The 19,040-nt window shown below is 47.7% G+C and overlaps 1 pseudogene; it reads left to right on the forward strand.

The window, feature by feature from the left end:
• Window positions 1-915: 915 nt before the first annotated feature.
• Window positions 916-2,754, forward strand: LOC129088333 (lysophospholipid acyltransferase 2-like; annotated as a pseudogene).
• Window positions 2,755-19,040: the final 16,286 nt, after the last annotated feature.

The following is a 19,040-nucleotide window of genomic DNA, read 5'->3' on the forward strand; positions in this document are numbered from 1 at the left end:
GGCGGGGGGGGGCCGCAAGCCTGTCCCTCGCCCTGCCCGTGACTTGCTGTCTCCCTGACCACAAATCACGCACTCCCCTCACCTCTCAGTCAGGACGATCCCGCCTTCTCTGTCAGCTTCCCCAGGTTCTGCAAGTTTTCCGCAATTCTTTTCTTTGACACAACTGTCTAGCTTTGTAAAGCTTTTTGTAATAGTGAGATTTTCAGAAATGTTTAGAAAGGCAAAAACCTGCTTTTCCTTTTTCCTCATTTCCTAGCCCAAAATTCTCAAGTCTCCATCAAAATCACACATACACACTCAAAACCTAGCATTTATTCTGAAAAAAAAAGGAAAAAGGACTGTAGCATTTTCCCCGGGGGACAGGTCACTGAGTGGGGTGGTGCTCTTCGCTGGGGACTGAGAAGGGGGCCAGGTGGGAAATGACGATGTCAACAAAGGAGGTGAACTTCGACCTGGTTCTGAGGCCATCGAAGCCTCACGGAGCCCCGGCTCCTGGGAGCCCCGGCCCGGCAGCCTGCCCCCCTCTCCTGCGGGGAAGAAGGGGCCGTGGAGGAGGGAGGGGGGCAACAGGACCACTAATATTCTATCACTTGCTAAAACCCCAATAGCAGTCTTTTATTACAAACGAGGCGGAAACATCTTACCCCTGTTTTATGTTGAAATAAACGTTCAGATGTGCCCGTACGTTCCATTTATGGGGATGAGTGGGTTGTCCTGTGTGTAGATTCTGCCGACTTTGTATCGCTGGCTTTCCACACAAGGACAGCGAAGGTCTGCAGTGCTGGATGCTGACGCGTCGGCAACGCATCCCCAGGTGTCCCGTGTGTTTCAACAGTGCAGAGCAGCACTCACGCTGCTTTTGCTTAGTGCTCTGCACGGTTCCGAACGACTGCGGCCATTTACAGCAAACGTGCGATGATGGATACTGGAGTGAGTTTCGACTACTTTCCAAGATTGACATGAAGACATTACTACTACTCTATTCCTTTATTTCAAAGAATATGTTCCACTTAAAATAAACCTTTACTCTTAGAAAATACTATGTTTAAAGCAGTTACTGTTTCTAGACCATGAAGACTATCAAATTCAGTCAATTTCTGGCCATTTAAGCACCTGTTTCTTAGCATTTAATGCCAAGCCTTTTATTATATAAATGTTATAAAAAGTGAAAGAAGATGGAAAACTCATTCCAGGCTAGTCCCGTGCTCTCAAAACACCTGGAGGAGACACCTCACGAAGTCACTGGTGACTCCCGTGTTGCCCGGTTCCCGCCTGGCACATCCATTGGGAAGTCTCACGGGTATTTCTGGACCTTTCCTCCCAAATGCGCTTCTCCCCCAGACTCCTTCGTCTCCACAAATGGCACCCAGCCCAGCCCAAACCCTGGGTCCACATTCGGTCTCTGCAGGCCCCGTACGTTCTTCCACCCTAACTCTCCTCCCTACCTTCCCCGCCTCCCCGCCCTGTGCGGCCCTCGCCACGCTCAGCAGGCCTCTAGCCTCCGTTCAGCTCCCTGCGCCCCTCCTCCATGCCTCCAGAAAAGTGACACGTGATCCACTGGACCCTGCTTAGCAAATGTCTGAACAATTCCAGTGAATCCCATAGAACGCGGTGACAATTCCAGAGCCTCCATGACTGTGCCCCTCCACTCTCTGTGGCCTCTCGGTCCTCCGGGCACCAAGCCCTTCCCACCTGGGCCTCCCACACCCGCCTGTCCCACCAGAACGCCCTCCTCACACCCCTTCACTTTCCCCTCGAACCTCACACTCAGCAGCACTTGGTCTTAGCTAAGGACTACATCACGTTCATTGAAGGCAGACTATACTACGTGGCACAGCCAGGCGAGAGCGGCAAAGAAGCACCACACCGAGCCAGGGCAGAGCTGTCTCCCCGCAGCAGTTACTCAGAAGCTCTTGGTCTGTGGACTCTCCTTGTTGGTCCACTTGACCGTCTCGAACGCTTTCCCTGTGGAGTACAACATCGATGAGCACTTCCAAGCCACAGCCTCGTGGCCGACAAAGGTCATCTATCTCTACGTCTCTCTTCTGGCTGCCAGACTCAAATACTATTTTGCATGGACATTAGCTGATGCTATTAACAATGCTGCAGGCTTCGGTTTCAGAGGATATGATAAAAATGGAGAAGCTCGCTGGGACCTAATTTCCAATTTGAGGATTCGGCAGATAGAGATGTCAACAAGTGTCGAGATGCTTCTTGATAATTGGAATATTCAGACAGCTCTTTGGCTTAAAAGGGTGTGCTATGAGCAAGCTGCCGAGAGCCCCACCATCCAGACCTGCGTGCTGACCACCGCCTGGCACGGCATGTACCCAGGCTACCACCTGACCTTCCTGACCGGGGTGCTGATGACGCGGGCAGCGCGAGCGGTGAGAAGTAACGTCCGACATTATTTCATTGAACCTCCTCTCCTGAACTGACTGTGCGGTGCCCTCGCCTGGGCAGTCACGCCGAGAGCAGGAGGTGGGCAGTTGGGCCGTTCGTGCTGCTGTCCATAAAACCGTCCTTCGCGTCTACAGCTCCTGGTATCACTGCCTTCACGTTGCTGCTATCTTAGTATTACTGTTGTTACCAGTGAAAAAAACCCAAAGAGGAAAGAATACACATGAAAATGTGCAGCTGTCACGATCCAAAAAGCTTGACGAAGCAGAGAATTCTTTGGGACAGAATACTTTTTCCACATCAAACAGTGTTGGCAGCCAGAATCAAGAAATAGCCTCTAGACATTCATCATGAAACCAAGGACGGGGAAGACACTCAGTGGCTATTTGTTGTAAGTTAACAGAAACCAATCTTAGCACCTTCTCAAGGGTTTGGGTTTGCCTGAAAAGAGAGTAAGTTGGGGGGAAATCAGACAGTTGTCAATGGTAGCCTTAGCTAAGGCTGATAGTCTTCTAACGAAAGCCAAGTCAGGTGCCCTGTAACTATTTTAGAACAAGCTGGATCTATTTCAAGCGTCCATCCCAGCTCCTCAGGATATACGTATCTCCGGTCTTGTTTGGCTGATGTCTTTTCCCCACTGGAATTAAACCCCAAGGACAAGTTCCTGGTGCCAAAAATACTGACTGATAGCCACGTTCTGTGGATACGTGGATGAATGCATGGGTGACCGACAGGTGTAAGGCCCCTCTGTGTCTCCTCATGGGCGGCACGCAGGGTACCCATTCACGCATTAGGGGGCATCGTGAGTGCCTCCGGTTCACATAATTACGCCTAAGCTGCTAAACACACCTGAGTGCAGCTTCTTGCGTGGACGTAAGTTTTCCTCTCACTCAGCTTTGCTGAGAAACTGCCGCCTGTGCACTCCCAGCCCCAATGAATGGGGTCCTCTCCAGTGTTGGGTGGTGTCAGTTTTTGGATTCTAATCATGACAATAAGTGTGTACAGGTGTCTCACTGTCATTTCAATTGGCAATTCCCTAGTGGCATATAATGTCCAGCATATTTTCATAGGCGTGTTTGCCATCTCTGTATCTTCTTTGGCCAGGCGTCTGTTCAGGTCATTTGCCCATTTTTAAGTTGCTTGTTTCCTTATGATTGAGTTTTCAAAGCTCTCTATATATTTTGGATACTTTTATCAAATATGAGGGTTTTGTTGCAAAGATTTCTCTTCCAGGCTGTGGCTTTTCATTCTTGTAATAGTGGCTTTTGCAGATCAGGAAATATAAATTTTAATGAAGCCCAACTTATCAATGTCGCTTTCATAGATCAAGCTTTTGGTTTCATATCTAAAAAGTCACTATTAAACCCAAGGTCACCTATATTTTCTCCCATGTTATCTTCTAGAAGGTTATAGTTTCATGTTTTGTATTTAAGTCTTGGTCTATTTTGAGTTATTTTGTGAAAAATATAACATTTGCATCTAGATTTATTTTTTTTTTGAATGTGGATGTCCAATTATTCCAGCACCATTTGTTGAAAAGACTCTTTTCTCTGTTGAATTGCTTTTGCCCTTTGTCAAAGATCAATTGACTGTGTTTGCATAGCTCTATTTCTGGGCTCTCTGTTCTGTTCCATTGACCTATGTGTTTATTCTTTCATCAATGCAACACTGGCTTCCTTATTGGAGCCGTATTGTGCCTTCATGTTGGGTAATATTGAGTTAGCCAAAAAGTTAGTTTGTTATTTAAGTAAAAATAGAACACACATTTTTCATTTTCACCAATAACTTTATTGAACAGCATATTCAGCATTTTGTTCCACAACCTTCTGCCATCTTTCAGGTAATTTCATAATCCCATCTTCCCAAAACTTTTTATCTTTTTGAGCAAAGAACTGACCCAGGTGCTTTTTGCAGTCTTTCAGGGGAGTGAAATTTTTTTCCATTAAGAGAATTTTGTAAAGACCAAAATAAATGAAAATCTGAAGGTGCAACATCTGGTGAATACAGCGGATAAATCAGAACTTCCCTGTCAGGCTGTGACAGTTTTTGCCTGATCATCAAAGAAAGGTGCAGTCTCGCATTGTCCTGAAAGAAGATTCCGAGTTTTCTGTTGGCTAATTCCGGACACTTTGCGTTGAGCACTGCTTTCAGTGGGTCTCATTGGGGGCTGTCCCTGTTGGAATTAATCATTTGGTTTTCCAGAAGGATATCATAATAGAGCACCCCCCCCAATCCGAAAACATGAACATCATCACCTTCTCTGGGTGAAGGCCAGCCTTTGGCGCATGGCTGGTGGTGGTTCATTTCACTTGCCACATGACCTCTTCCATTCCGCATTATTGTAAAATATCCACTTTACATCGTCCATCAAAATTTGTTTTAAAAACGGAACATTTTCATTACATTTAAGTAGAGAGTCGCATGTGGAAATTCACTTCTTGATATAATCAAAAAGGGTTTTTTTTTGCTTAAGTGAAATGAAAACATCAAAGCAATTAACATAACCAACCTGGTGCAAATGATTTTCAAAACTTGACTTGGATAGTTTGAATTTGTCACGGCTATCTCCCACGTGATATAACGTTGATTGTTCTCAATTAATGTCTCGATTCGATTCAACTGATCTACCCTACTGTGGAGCATCATCCAGGGAAAATCTCCAGCATGAAACTTCCCCAAACACTTTTAACACATTTGATTAGCCACAGCACCTTTTCCATACACTGCACAAAATTTTTTTCTTGCATTTCAGTTGTTTTTACCTTTCTTGAAATATTGCATAATTTACCGAAAATGTTGCTTATTTTCCTCCATCTTCCATATTAAAGTGGCTACACAAAAATTTACCAATTTGGGTAAGTTTTTTAAAATGCATGCTGATATGACAGCTGTCACAATACAATCTAACAAAATTGTTTTTGAATGAAATTAAAGACAACTAAGTGGTACTAGGGCCAGTGTACGGAAAAACCGAACGGACTTTTTGGCCACCCAAACCGAACGGACTTTTTGGCCACCCACGCCAAACGGACTTTTTGGCCACCCACACCGAACGGACTTTTTGGCCACCCAATTTCACCCCCTCTGACTCTGTTATTGTTCAGTATTGTGTTGGTTTTTCTGGGTCTTCTGCATTTCCATGTAAACTTTAGAATCAGCTTGTCACTATCCACAAAGTAACTCACTAGGATTTTGATTGAGATTGTGCTGAATCTATAGTTCAAACTAGGAAAAAGTTGCATCTCAACAATATTCAGTTTTCCTATCCATGAACATGGAATGTTCCTCAATTTATTTATATCTTCTTTGATTCCTTTCATTAGAGTTTTACAGTCCTCATATAGTCTTTCTACATGTTTTGGTAGATTTATACTTGTTGTGTTTTTAACTTAAAATTGCCATTGTCCATTGCTGTTATATAGGAAAGCAACCGATTTGTATCCTGTGACCTCACTTAGTGGTACCATAAGGGTTTTTGTTGTTGCTGATTATTTAGCGTTTTCTACCTAGACAGTCATGCCATCTGCGAACAACTGTCTTTCTTTCCAGTATTTACGCTTTCCTCCCTTGTCGTCCGGCACCAGCGACGCGTCCACGGGGTGCAGAGCCAGAGGCGCTGTCGCTGCCTTGCCCCGGGCTCGGGGGGAAGCGTCCAGCCGCTCACCGTTAAGCGTGATGTTAACTCAGGGTTGCTGTAGATTTTTTTTTTTTTTTTAATCAAGGTGAGTAAATTCTCCTCTATTCCTAGTCTGTTGAATTTTTTAAAAATCAAAACTTGATGTTGGATTTTGTCATATGTTTTCCTACATCTGTTGATATAATCATATAATTCTTCTTTGGCCTGGTCTATTGAGATCAATAAAATGGATTATTTTAATTGATTTTTTAATGTTGAACCAAACTTGTACACCTAGGATAAATCCCACTTAGTCATGACATATAAATACTTTTATTCATTGTTGCATTCTATATGCTAATATTTTACTGAGGATTTTTACACCTATTTCTTAACAGATACTGGTTCATAGTTTTCCTTTCTTGTCATGTCTTTATCTGGTTTTGCTCTTAGGGCCTGGCACAATCATTTAGAAATTGTCCTCTCTCTTTATATTTTTTAGAAGACATTGAAGGGAATTGGTATCATTTCTTCCTTAAATATTTGGTAGAATTCAGAAGTGAAACCAAATGGGCCTGATGCTTTCTTTATTGTAAGCTTATTAAGTATTGATTCAATTATTTCTTTAACAGAAATAGGCTTATTCAGATTAACTATATCCCTCCGTATGACTTTAGGTAGATTATGTTTTTCAAGAAATTGGTTCATTTGCTCTAATTTGTTGTTCAAACTATTTCTTTATTGTCTTTTAATGTCCATGGGGACAGCACTCATAGTACCATTGTCCCATCTGATGCTAGTGATTTGTGTTTCCTTTATTTCTTTTCTTGTATTGCTTGGCTAGACTTTTATCAATTTTACTTCATTTGCATTTTCTAATTTTTCAAAATAAATTCAACTCATGTAAGCAAATACAGAAAGGAAATGGAAACCCTGAAACACAGTTCGCCCTAGCACTTCTCAATCACTACGCTGTGCTGGGCTTCATTTATCACTTTATTTAGATCACCCATGTATATACACATTGAGTGTAGGTGAAAGAGCAAAATATCTACAGCTATTTTGGGTTTTTTTCCCTAAGCAAATGGCTAACCAAAATTCCAAACTTAGCTTTCCAAAAGCTGAAATAATGAGCAGCGCTCGGTATGTGCGATGTCTGACTTCCCTGACTCTGGCTCTGCAGTGCCTCAGGATTGTATCTAAAAGTTAATACCCCTTCAAACAGGATCCGCCTTCAGCAAAAACTAGAAAGTTTTCCATACATACAACGCTTCCTAAAACAAATGGGTCCCAAAAGCAGAGACGCCTGAAAGGGACCAACGCTAGTCAATTCTGATCGACTCTCTGGCAGGAAAAAAATTGGACTCAGGTAAGAAAACTCGCCAAGCTGTGGAGGGGGGGGGGCCGGCCTGCGCTCTGGAATTCTGACTCCGGCGGCTCCAAGGGCCGGACCCACCGGGGAACACGAAGGCGTCACCAACTGGACACCGCGCTGGGGATGCCCCGGCGACGCCAGCGGGCCGCTCGGACCCACCTCCCTGTGCGCACGTCCGGGGCCGGGCGTGCCTGCCAGCGAAGCCGCGGTCGGATGCAGCGTGGCGCGGGCACCACGGCCAGGGACCCCGCCACGGCGCACACACGTCCAGCACAGCGGAGGGAAGATGAGCGGCTCCTTCTGAGCAAGTCCAGGGTCGTCAGGAGGAAGAGGGAGAGCGTCATGGACAAGTTTGTGAGTGGCAGCCAATCCCAGCCAGATGGAAATTAACGGGAGCCGATGCTGCGCCAAGGAGAGGGCCAAAGAACACGGAGCGCGGTGGCCTGCGAGGCCGGCTGGTGGGGCGCCTGAAGATACGGAGGGGAGGGGTGAAGCAAAAATAGGCTAACAGCTGTTTGTATGGAAAATAATGCAACACTTAATAAATCATAACACAAGAATAAGCTCTGTGCCGCGCACTCTCAACCGTGAGCCTGCTTTGGCCTCGCCCCGTGTTTTGTCCAAGGATCGGCGCAGCGGAGAGAAGAGAACCAGGCAGAAGCCCTTTCTCTGCGAGTGGGGGTCAGGGTGACCCTCCCTCCGTGGGAGTCCTGAGCGATAACTGCCGCGAGCACCGCGCGGCCTCAGAACGCTCTGCACCCGGACCCAGGACGCGGGAGGCAGCGCCCCCCCGCGACCCCCGCAGACCGCAGCTCCGCCGGACCTGCCGCCCTGGCCCAGGTGCCCGGCCCCAGCTGCCGCGCCACGGCGCCCTCTGCAGTCCGCCCGCGGCTCTGCAGCAGCAGTGACGCTGCCTCCGAAGGCACCGCTGGAGGCCAGTCACGCGGCGGCTGGAGTGCCAGCCACACGTAAAATGACTAAGCTAACGCTACAGAAACGACGCGTTGTGACCAAGCACACACATGTGCGCACGCACAATTTTACTTTTTAAATTAAATAATGGTAAAATCAACATAATGGTAAAATTTTGCTGGAGAAGATACGGAACCTTGTTCTGATGTCTCAATTAAACACCTCTAGCAATCCAGAGATAACTCAGGATGGTGATTATCTTGATTGTGGCCATGGCGTTATGGTTTATACATGTCAGAATTTATGAAACTGTGCACCGCAGAACTGTGCACACTGAATACCCAAGCCGTTCCATCTTTTCAAGCTGCTAACTGTACCCACGAGCGACACACAGCGGTCCCTCACAGCCACTCCTTTCTGGCTCTCATCAGGCGGGTCTGTACCAAAGCTCTGCCTTCAGATAAAGGTCCACGTTGTAAAGCCTTTTATCTGCATGCTTCCCTCAAGGCTGTCTCTTTTCTAATGATTCAAAACCTTGGTCTCAGAGATATGTTGATAAGTATTTATTTATTAATCTGATTAAGCAAAATAGCATTTCCCTAATTTTTAAGAAACTGCTGTTTTTCGTTTTTTTATTTTTAATAAGTTTATTTTTATTGTATTTTTCCCATTTCCATTTATTCCCCCTATACCCACTTCCACCTCCATCCACCCGCCTCCCTCCCGCAATCGAAAAGCTGCTCTTTTTTTAAAAAAAAAAATCACTGAGCACACAATGAGATCTGACTTGCGGATATATTAAGATAAACAAAGGGGGAAAAAAAGACCTAATTTAATTTGCATTCACTTCAACATCTAATTCAATTTAAATATTTACTCACTGTTTGGCCAAATGTTCACCAGAACAGTCATCATCACTAACTGAGAAAGAGAATCCAAAGTGTCAAAGGAAGGAAAGTCCCCACGAGGGCGTATCCATTTGTCGAGGTTCCATCGTACACTCGGCCCAGCACAAGCGCAGAGTGAACCAGATGCAGGGACCGGCAGAGAAGAGTCACAGTGAACTCTGGACAGCTGAGTTCCCGGTGATCATACCGATAGTTTGCAACAAACGGCCCAGAAAGGAAGTGACGTTTTCGTGAACGTTCCAATGGCCCACGGACAAGCAGGGTGGACCAGCCGTGGGTTTGGCAGACACACAGGCGCCTGCGGGGCTCCGCTGGTGTGCGCACGTGGTGCCCACGCTAAAGGGGGTTGGGGGAGACAGAGCTTTTTAGGTGACGCTTTCCTAACTGTCGACACTACCACATAATGAGCAGATTTTCAACTAGCAAATTATTTCTCGTAGAAATCATGGATTTGGGGCCAGGTGCAGACCATGAGGGCATGTATTTGTGGCTGAAAATTTTTCTGAACCTTCTCAAAGCGCCCACCAGTGCGCCACGGAGAGCAGAGGCCCCAGTGCGCCTCCCCTGTTCCCGCCCCCGCCCCGCGTTCTCACAGTGAGAGGAGGCGGGCGTGGCGACCGGTCTCGCCGCTTCTATAAAACCTGTCGAATGGCCTCTGCGCGCTTTGAAGCCCTTTATGTTCTTGTACAACATCCAGGAAACCCAAGGGGTGAAGGGCAGGCCCACGGCCCGGGGAATGGGACCCGGCCCGCCGCAGGGCTTCCCCTCCCGGCTCTTCACGCTTGTTTTGGAAAATATCGCTCCTTTTAGCTTTTCAGTTTTTAAAACCGTCTATAAGCACTGTGGAAAACAGTTTTGCATTACCTATATTTATGTTTTGGGAGAATTTCTTCTCCTGCATTCCCTGCAACCATTGAGAGGACCCAGCGCATCTGGAAGCAGCAACGCAGCCGCCCTTGCCAGCGCGGCTTAGCCGCCCGCCACCCGCGGCGGACACGGCACGTGCTTTACATCAACATCACCTCGCCTGACCTCACAGCAGTGTCAGGCGGGTACTGCATTGTCGCCCCTACCTTAGAGGCCTGGGGCCGGGCCGCTCCGCGCTGTGAGACGCGCCAGCTGCGGGGACCCGCGTCCCCTGTGCCCGCTTGGGTTGTAATCTGGCGCCAGAGGCCGGTCCCCACGAACTCCAATGTCCTAACCTTAGCGTTCACCTGCGCACATGACCACACCCTCCAGCGTGGAAAGAATACGCTGGCTCTACTCAGACAATCTTAGAAAAACAGCATTCGCAGTGGAAACGCGGGGCTGACGGGACTTTAAAAGGTGAGTCCGTGTGTCCACCCATCTGCCTGCTGATGCCCTGTTCGCGGTGGCGACCCAAGTCCTCAGGTTTCACAGTGTCCCGAGGGCCCGAGCGAATGACTCCGCCGCACCCAGCAATGCCCGGAAGGAGGCGCAGGGACCGACCTGGAGGCGGTGCCCCTGCCTGGGAGGGAGACCCCAAGGCGTGGAGCGGGGGGCTGAAAGCGGCCTTGCAAACAGGACCCCCGGGAAAACGCCCGGTTCCCCGTGAGTCCAGACGAGTCCTCTTACCTCTCCGGGCTCGACCCCCGTCTGTAGAGTGGGGATATCTAATGAGGGTAAATGAGTTAACTCATGTGAAATACTTAAAATGTTAGCATATAATGAGCACCCAATAATGGGAGCTCTATTATTAACAACTAAGTTTGAAAATGTTCAAAATTATCCATGTACATCCATTTCATTTCTTTGTTTCAGAAAGTGGAACTACAGTCACGTGGTAATTGTGCTTTTCAATCCACCTTCAAATTTCCAAATGGCATGAAAATCTTAACTATCCTCTGTGGAAAATTCAATAATGACGACAAAGCAGAACCCGTGACGGCACATCTTGTAAACACAGTGCCAACCCAAAGGGTCGGGTCAAAGGATCTGCCTACTGTTCCGTTTGCCTAAATGCCTGAATCCAGATTTCAAGGTCATTCGGAGTTATAATTATTTTTCCCCACTCTTTGTGGCTTCACAAGAGTGTGGAGAGAAGTAAAAACTGCAGCCTGTGTTGGCTCGCACATCCAACGCGCCGCGGAGGGTGGCTGGCGCCCTGTGTGAGTCGGGAGGCCCCATCTGGGCTGCGGCGCAGGCGGCCGCGCTCCGCGAGGCAGCGCCGGGTCGGGAACGGACGGCCTCCGTCGGGCACCCTTCCGCCCCGCGCCCGCGCGCCCGCAGCCCCGACCCCTTGTCACGGTGGCGCCACTGACATGCCCGGGAGCAGCCCCCACTCATCAGCCTCTGCCCATCGGACATCGGAGGGGGTCTGGCTGCTCCCAGCCATCATTCCGTCACCATCTCAAACTCAGATGCCTCGCAGGGGCCAGCAGGCGAGTGGGGTGAGGGGACAGGGCTGCCAAGCCCCACCTCTTCCGGGTCAAACACCTGTCTTTTCAAGTGGAATCGCTGGTCCAATATTATCAGATATTCTGATTTGTATAGAAAAACTGGATGTCAGACTTCTTTAAAAAAAATATTTTTTCATTTATTTATTTTTAAAGAGGGGGGAAAGGTATGAGGAGTGGGAGAGAAACATCCATGTGTGATTGCCTCTCGAGTGCCCCCGCACTGGGGACCTGGCCCGCAACCCGGACTGGGAAATCAAACCAGCAACCGTTTGGTTCACAGTCTGGCATTCAGTCCACTGAGTCACATCGGCCAGGGCAGAAGCTTTAAACTCCTTTAATGTGACTTACTAAGTCATATAAGAACACGTCAACCAGGGTTAATTTTTGAGAACCTCTTCCTAAATCAAGTCCCAAGCCTTACCTGCCCCGCCCTTAGAAATGAAGCCCAGGGAGGACACCTGCTTCGCAGGCACGGCCAGGTGTCCCACTTCGGAACGCACTTTAGCACACTGCAATACTATTTTGAGCTGCCAAAAGAAATCAGATTGCAGAAGAAGGAGGTCATAGTTCATCACATAAAACAGTTCCTTATCTGTGATTTGAGATTTTCAGGAAAGTCATACTGAAAATGAGGATAATTCCAAGAAACAGAGGACTTGGCGGAGGACCCTCATTTGAGGGAAAATCTTAGGAGCGGCAGGCATTTCTGCACTGGGCTGGATCATCCCATGTCCCAGGTACGACAGCACCCGGGAGGGTCTGGTCCAAGGACAGCAAGACTGACTTCACTGCGCACACGAGCAACAGCAGAGCACCCAGCCAGGAAGGCGCATCTTGGCGCATTTCAGAGAACCCTGCATGTTTCTGAAAGTCTAGGAGAAAACTATGCCTGACAAGCTAGATTATGTTTCACATCTTTTCACCTGTTTCAAAAGCTATTCAAGCTCCTCGCAGCGGTACGCCCCAGCGCCCCGTATAAATCGGCACGCCGCCTTTCCTCACCAGGCTCTGCTCAGTTCTTAGGATAACTTTGTTCATTATCTCCTTGCAGATGTAAATGTCTCTCTCCCAGTGGTAAATTAAGACAAAATTGGGAGACACACTTAAGAATCTAAAGCTTCATTTCCTAACATTCTTTAGTACTTTGGTAAAGATGCAATCTAATACAGCATGCTGAAAATTTGAAACAGAAAGATAAAACGTGACCAGGTAAAGTTGGGCATAATGTGTTTGCCGGTCCTGCCATCCGGAGAGAAAATCTGCTGCCACTGGGCCTGGGCTGGCCAGCGACCTTCATGACCAACACAGAGCGGGGGACGCGGCGGCCCTTCCAGAGTGAGGTGGTCAGCCACCTCGCAGCTTCCTTCTCAGAACGCCGCCAAGACCCCACGCAGACCCCTGGAGGAGCCGACCAGAGTCTGGGAGAGTCTGGGTGGTTGTCGTGAACCACCGTGTGGCGGGTGGTTGGTTACGTTCCCTCACGTGCAGCAACACTGTCTGGCGTCTGAAATGTGAAGCAGGTTTACGTTCATATTAAATGCATTACTTCTATTATAATCCTCCGATCGATGATCAATAAACATGTAATGCTGGACCAGCTCCGGGGTCACATAAAAGGGAGAAACTGTAAGACCCTGACTCACAGAGGACAGGGCTCCAAGCCAGCCCAGCCCCACGGGTCCTCTGCTCTTTGCATTTTCCCCTTTTTTCCTACATCTGTACATAGCTTTCCATGAGCTCTTCCAGGAGACGGGAACTTACTTATCTTAAAAGAAAATTGGACAGAGGTTTTGCAGACCCCCAGCGACTGGCTCCGGTGTGGGATGAGTCCCACAGGAGGGTCCTCCCTCCCTACGGCCCGGCTGCCGGTGATGGCGGGCGCCTCAGTCCAGCCCAGCACATGCGCAGACTCATGCTCGGGCCTGTTTCTCCATGAGGAACCTTCTTGATCTTCCAAAGATTTCCATGTGCAAAGGCACAATTTTCAACTGTAGGTGGCTTCTAGGTAGGAAATAAAAGTCGCCGCGGAAAATAAAGAAAACAAAACCTCACAGAAACGTATGAAGAATAACGCCTAGACACAAATGATCAACAACTCACGTGAGATTTTACACGCGTGCAAACAGAAGCCAGAGGCAGGACAGGGCGAAGCGAAGAGCCGGATGGGCCTCGCGCACCGCCGCGCATGCGCAGGTTGCCCGCGTGAGCGCCGGCCGGACAGGCCCAAGTTCCCCCTGAAGCCACCGCAGCGCCTCGTGTTCCTAACCCGCCTGATCCCCCTGCTGAAGATCAGCTGCTGAGCTGTCCCGCAAATTCGTTTCCTAAAGCCCACGTATGGATGTTTCAGCATTATTCCAGAATTGTAAGTCAAATATGTCTAATGTAACCAAACTTTGTAGCTTACATTTTAGAAAGCACTGCCCGCCCCTGGCTGGAGCGGCTCAGCAGGTTGGGTGTTGTCCCCCAAACCGAAAGGTCTCCCGTTAGATCCCTGGTCAGGGCACGTGCCTGGGTTGGGGGCCAGGTCCCCAGGTGGCAGCATGCGAGAAGCACCCAGTCGGTGCTTCTCCTGCACATCAGTATTTCTCTCCCTCTCCTCTCCTCCATCTAAAAATAAATCTTAAAGCAAAGAAAGAACCGCACGGCCACGGGAACTCCTGCCCGCCCTTCGGAACCAGAGTGAGCGTCACCCCCCTGACCCCCTCACAGCCCCGCCCACCCGGCCAGGCTGAGGCGGCCTCCCCCACAGGGGACTGGGGATCGCTGGCTCGCGACCAGCCTTCCTTTGTCACCTTGATCAGATCGTGACAATCTCTGCCTTGTGGGGCTGATCTTGAGAAAAGGGACTTTGTCTTTTATCTTGGCACCAAACAACTCGAGGCAGAAGAAGCTCAATGATGAGGCAACAAATAAAAGGTGAAAAGTCAACTACGCCAACGCGCTCTGGACGCTGGCTCTGGGTTCCCTCGGCGCCCGGTGGCGCTGCAGTTTGGATGGTGAGCGCCTTCGGGGTTTCCTCCCGGTCCACTCCTCGAGTCCTGCGGTTTAAATATTCAAAAGCCAGCATACGAGCCGTGCCTACCCAGCAGGATGGGTGACCTAGTCTGTCATTCTTGGTGATTCCCTCGCACGTGGCCCCATCCATGGTCAGTTTTGAAGATGGTGCAAACGGAAAAATGTACGCAAATGGCCTTGTCCAGCGTCCAGGCAAACACAGCCACCGTGGTTAACGACAGCGGCGTCACGGGTGAAAGCCGGCCTGCCTGACCCTCAGAGTGCGAAGGGCGCTGGGCTGCACCTTCACACTCTTGCCATCCTTGTCTCATCCTAAAGGGGCTGAGGGCACCTACCCTTTGTCAAAGGGGCTGTGCCTACCCACCGTTGCCACGCACGTTCAGCCTCACTGTTGCAGGTGTGATGTTTGGAGTGCGAGGAAACAACGGCTGAAAACAGACCCCTTTCATAAACGTATCCATTTTTTTCCCTTAATTTTTTAAATCATGTTTATTCTGTTACAGTTGTCTCAATTTTTCCCCCTTTGCCCCCTCCACCCGTCCCACCCGCCCCCGCTCCCACAGTCAGTCCCCACCCTGTGGTCCGTGTCCACGGGTCACTCACACACATTCTTTGTCTAGTCCCTTCCCCTTCTTGCCACCATTGTCCTCCTTCCCCGTCCCCTCTGGTCACTTTCCGTCTGCTCCCTGTTTCCAGGCTTGTGCTTTATTTTGTTTGTTAGTTTATTTTGTTGAATAAATTCCAGTTATAGGTGAGATCATATGGTATTTGTCTTTCACCGACTGGCTTATTTCACTTAGCTTAATTCTCCAATTCCATGCATGTTGTTGCAAAAGAGGAGGAATTCCTTCTTTTTTTCTTTTTTTAAATGCAAGTTGATTTTATTTTTTAATGTCAAAATCCATTATAAAATATTAAAACATTTAAATCCATTACAAAATCTCAGCAATTAAAACAACATGACACCAGCACAGAAATAATCAAGTACCTCAATGAAATAAAATGAGATTCTAGGGACAAACATATCTATCTATCTAACAATCAAGGGGGAAAATAAGGCTTATTCAACAAATAAGGTTCATGAACCACTATTACTTGAAATAAAACAAATATAGAGCCCCATTTCACATATTATACAAAAAACATTCAGGTGAGTTAAAAATTAATATGTAATTCTAAGGAGTTGTAGGAGAAAATACAAAATAATATTTTTCTTACCCTGAAGTGACATATTCAAACCTAGAAGCTATAAAGTAAAATATTGATAATATGATTAAACACTTAAGACTATACAGTAATATACATATAAAAAAGTTAAAAGACAAGTAATACAATAGGAAAGTATTTGCAACACATCTAAAAAAGGGTTAATAAAGTTTTTTGGGGGGGGAATTCTACAAACAAATTTAATCAAAAAATGGATAAAGAATATCTAAAAGTTGTTTAAAGCTTTTTAAAAATAATAGAAATGGCCGAGAAATATACAAAAACAGGTTTAGTTTCAACAAATAATAAAGGAACAAAATAACACATCATTGTCACAATCAGATTAATATGTATTAAAAATATTGGTTATATCAAATATTGGCGACTGTGAAAGGAACTGGGTATTCATAGATTCTTTTTCTTCATCTTCTTAAAGCAGTCCCTTTACCATATTTTGCAATACTGGTTTGGTGGAAGTGTATGCTTTTAGCCTTCTTTTGTCTGGGAAAGTCTTTATTTCGCCTTCCATTTTAATTGAGAGCCTTGCTGGGTCGAGCCGTCTTGGTTGCAGGCCTTTGCTTCTCCTGACTTGGAATATTTCTTGCCATTCCCTTCTGGCTGGCAGTGTTCCTGTTGAGAAGTCAGCTGCTAGCCATACCGGGGCCCCCTTGTATGTTACTACCTCTTTCTCCCTTGCTGCCTTTAGGATTCTCTGTTTGTCTTTGATATTTGCCATTTTAACGATGATGTGTCTTGGAGTGGGACCCTCTGTGCTTCCTGGACTTGTGTGACTTTTTCTCTCCTCCAATTAGGGAAATTTTCCATCATTATCTTTTCAAACAGGTTCTCTATCCCTTCCTCCTCCTCTTCTCCTTCTGGTATCCCTAATATATGGATATTATGTTTCAGGTTGTCCTGCATTTCCCTAAATGCCTCTTCACTCTTTTTAAGTCTTTTTTCATTTTCTTGCTCTTTCTGGCAGCTTTTTTCTACCTTATCCTTCAGCTTGTTGATTCAATCGTCAGCTTCATCTAACCTGCTTTTGATTCCTTCTACTTTGTTCTTCAATTCAGAAATTGTATTCTTCATTTCCTCTTGTCTCTTATTGATAGTTTCTGTGTCCTTTTTCATGCTGATATAGTTTGCAGTAAGTTCCTGGTAGTTTCCCTGTAGTTGTTTATAATTCCCTCTGAGCTCACTGAGCTCATTGAGCTTCCTTAGAACCGTTGGTTGGAATTCAGTATCTGATAGTTTACTTGCCTCTATTTCATTTAGTTCTTTTTGTGGGGATTCTTCCTTTCCCTTCCAGTGGGGGTATTTCTTTCTCTTTCCATTATTTGTGAGACTCCTTTTTTGCTTCTCCTTAAATTGATCTGTCTTGATTTCCTGACTTTGTGGTGTGAACTTCTATGGTTGGAGACCACTGTTTTCTCTTTCTGGATCTGCCTCTGATGATGTCAGATGTTGTCCCGGTCTGACCTTAGGCAGTCTGTCTGGGACTTCCAGGAATCTATTGTCTATGGCTGTCTCCTTCACCTGTTAATCTAGTCACTCTGCCCTCAGCAGGGCGCCTTAGACAGCTCAGGGTGGGGCGGAGTCCCTTCTGGGTGCGGGGTTATTGGGTCCTCTCACACTGCTGCCGCTCAGGGGCATGGTCTGCCTGGGCAAGATGGCGGCTGCCGCATGGGGGATGAGTCAGCACCAGGATCCTGCCAGCTACTCTCCCAGTTCCCTCCCCAGAGCTTCCTTCCCCAGTCTCTTCTCTGGCGTCTCTAGCCCACTCGGCCCCTGCCTTTGTCAGAGACCAGGGTAAGTAACTGCAAATAAAAATTCATGCGTTGGCCCTTTAATAGGCTCTTTGCCTCTCCAGCCACCCATCTCTGGCAGAGAGCAATCCTGCCACTTTTCGCAGCTGGTTGTTGTCTGTGTACTTTTCGAGCTCTGGTCCTGTGGGCTGGAGATCCCACTTATGGTTTAGACCCTGCTCTTCTCAGGGGGATCCAACTGGCCGTTTCAATATCCTTCTGGTGCTGCCACCTGTGGGCTCTCCGCCTGCCTCCTCGAGTCTCTACCTCACTCCTTACCAGTTAGGTTGTGCTAAAGCTGATTCTTCTGTCTGTCCAAGGTTGTAAGGCTCCTCTCTCACTATTGGTCAGTTGTTTGTTCCAGGGGATTACTCCATAATTTAGTTGTGATTCCAGATTGGTTCTGGGAGGAGGTCAGTGTGACCTCCACTCACTCCTCTGCCATCTCGATTCCCGTATCCGGTTTCTTATTAGCAAGCAGAAACTACCCACCCACGGTAACTGTCATATGGAAGTCACCCACATTTTCCTTGTCACTGCCTGAGGCCCTCTCCCGAGGCCTCTCTGTCCTTCCGCATGTTAACACTGAAAGTCCAGAGATGCGCTCCTTCGCGGAGCTTTTCCTGGTGGCCTCAGTGAAATGCCACATCCCCTCCTGCTTTTCAGACACAAAGTGATGAAAACCAGGGTCCCCCACACACTGACGGGGATGGGGCTGCGTCCTCCCTTCTCACCTGCCTCATGGCCAGTTGTCCATTTTTGTGTCTGGTGGCACGTGATGCCTAGGGGGAGCTGTCGGAATAGCGCCGAGGCCACAGGCTTCACCCCAGAGCATCAGGAAAGAGTCACTGGGGAGGGAGCGCAGGGACCCCCTTGTCAGCCAAGCTCTCGGCCACCGGTGAGGCTCGATCCTCAGCAGAAGGCTCTGAGGGGGCTGGCGCTGGGTCTTCGTCACAGAGTCACAGCAGTGCCCTCGGTTCAACCCAATAAACACCTACCGAGGACTTTGGACACAGTAGGTTGTTAATAAATGCACCTCAAATTCAACATTAAAATTTGCCACATTTGAGGAAAAGCACATCAACCAATTTTTATTCATTTTGTATTGTTTCATTCTCTGATACACCGTCTGTAATGGGCTGAATCCTTCGTGCACAACCTGCTGAAGGTGCTGGCTTTCCTCAGCTCCTCTGCCCCAACCATTCACACTGCACAGTAGGGTTTTCTGTAGGACTGGGTCTGATGCCTTTTTTTTCTTTCTTTTCTTTTTTTTTTTAAGAAAAAACACTTTCCTCCTCTCTTCAGGCTGAATGGGCAACCAGGCTTGCCTGGACTTTCAGCAGCCACCATCCTGGAAGTAAGGGGCTACATTCAGGGCCGGGC

The sequence above is a fragment of the Pteronotus mesoamericanus genome, unplaced genomic scaffold, assembly GCF_021234165.1.
Source record: "Pteronotus mesoamericanus isolate MK-2021 breed Mesoamerican mustached bat unplaced genomic scaffold, CSHL_Meso_final contig_163, whole genome shotgun sequence".
In the NCBI taxonomy this organism is placed as follows: Eukaryota; Metazoa; Chordata; class Mammalia; order Chiroptera; family Mormoopidae; genus Pteronotus; species Pteronotus mesoamericanus.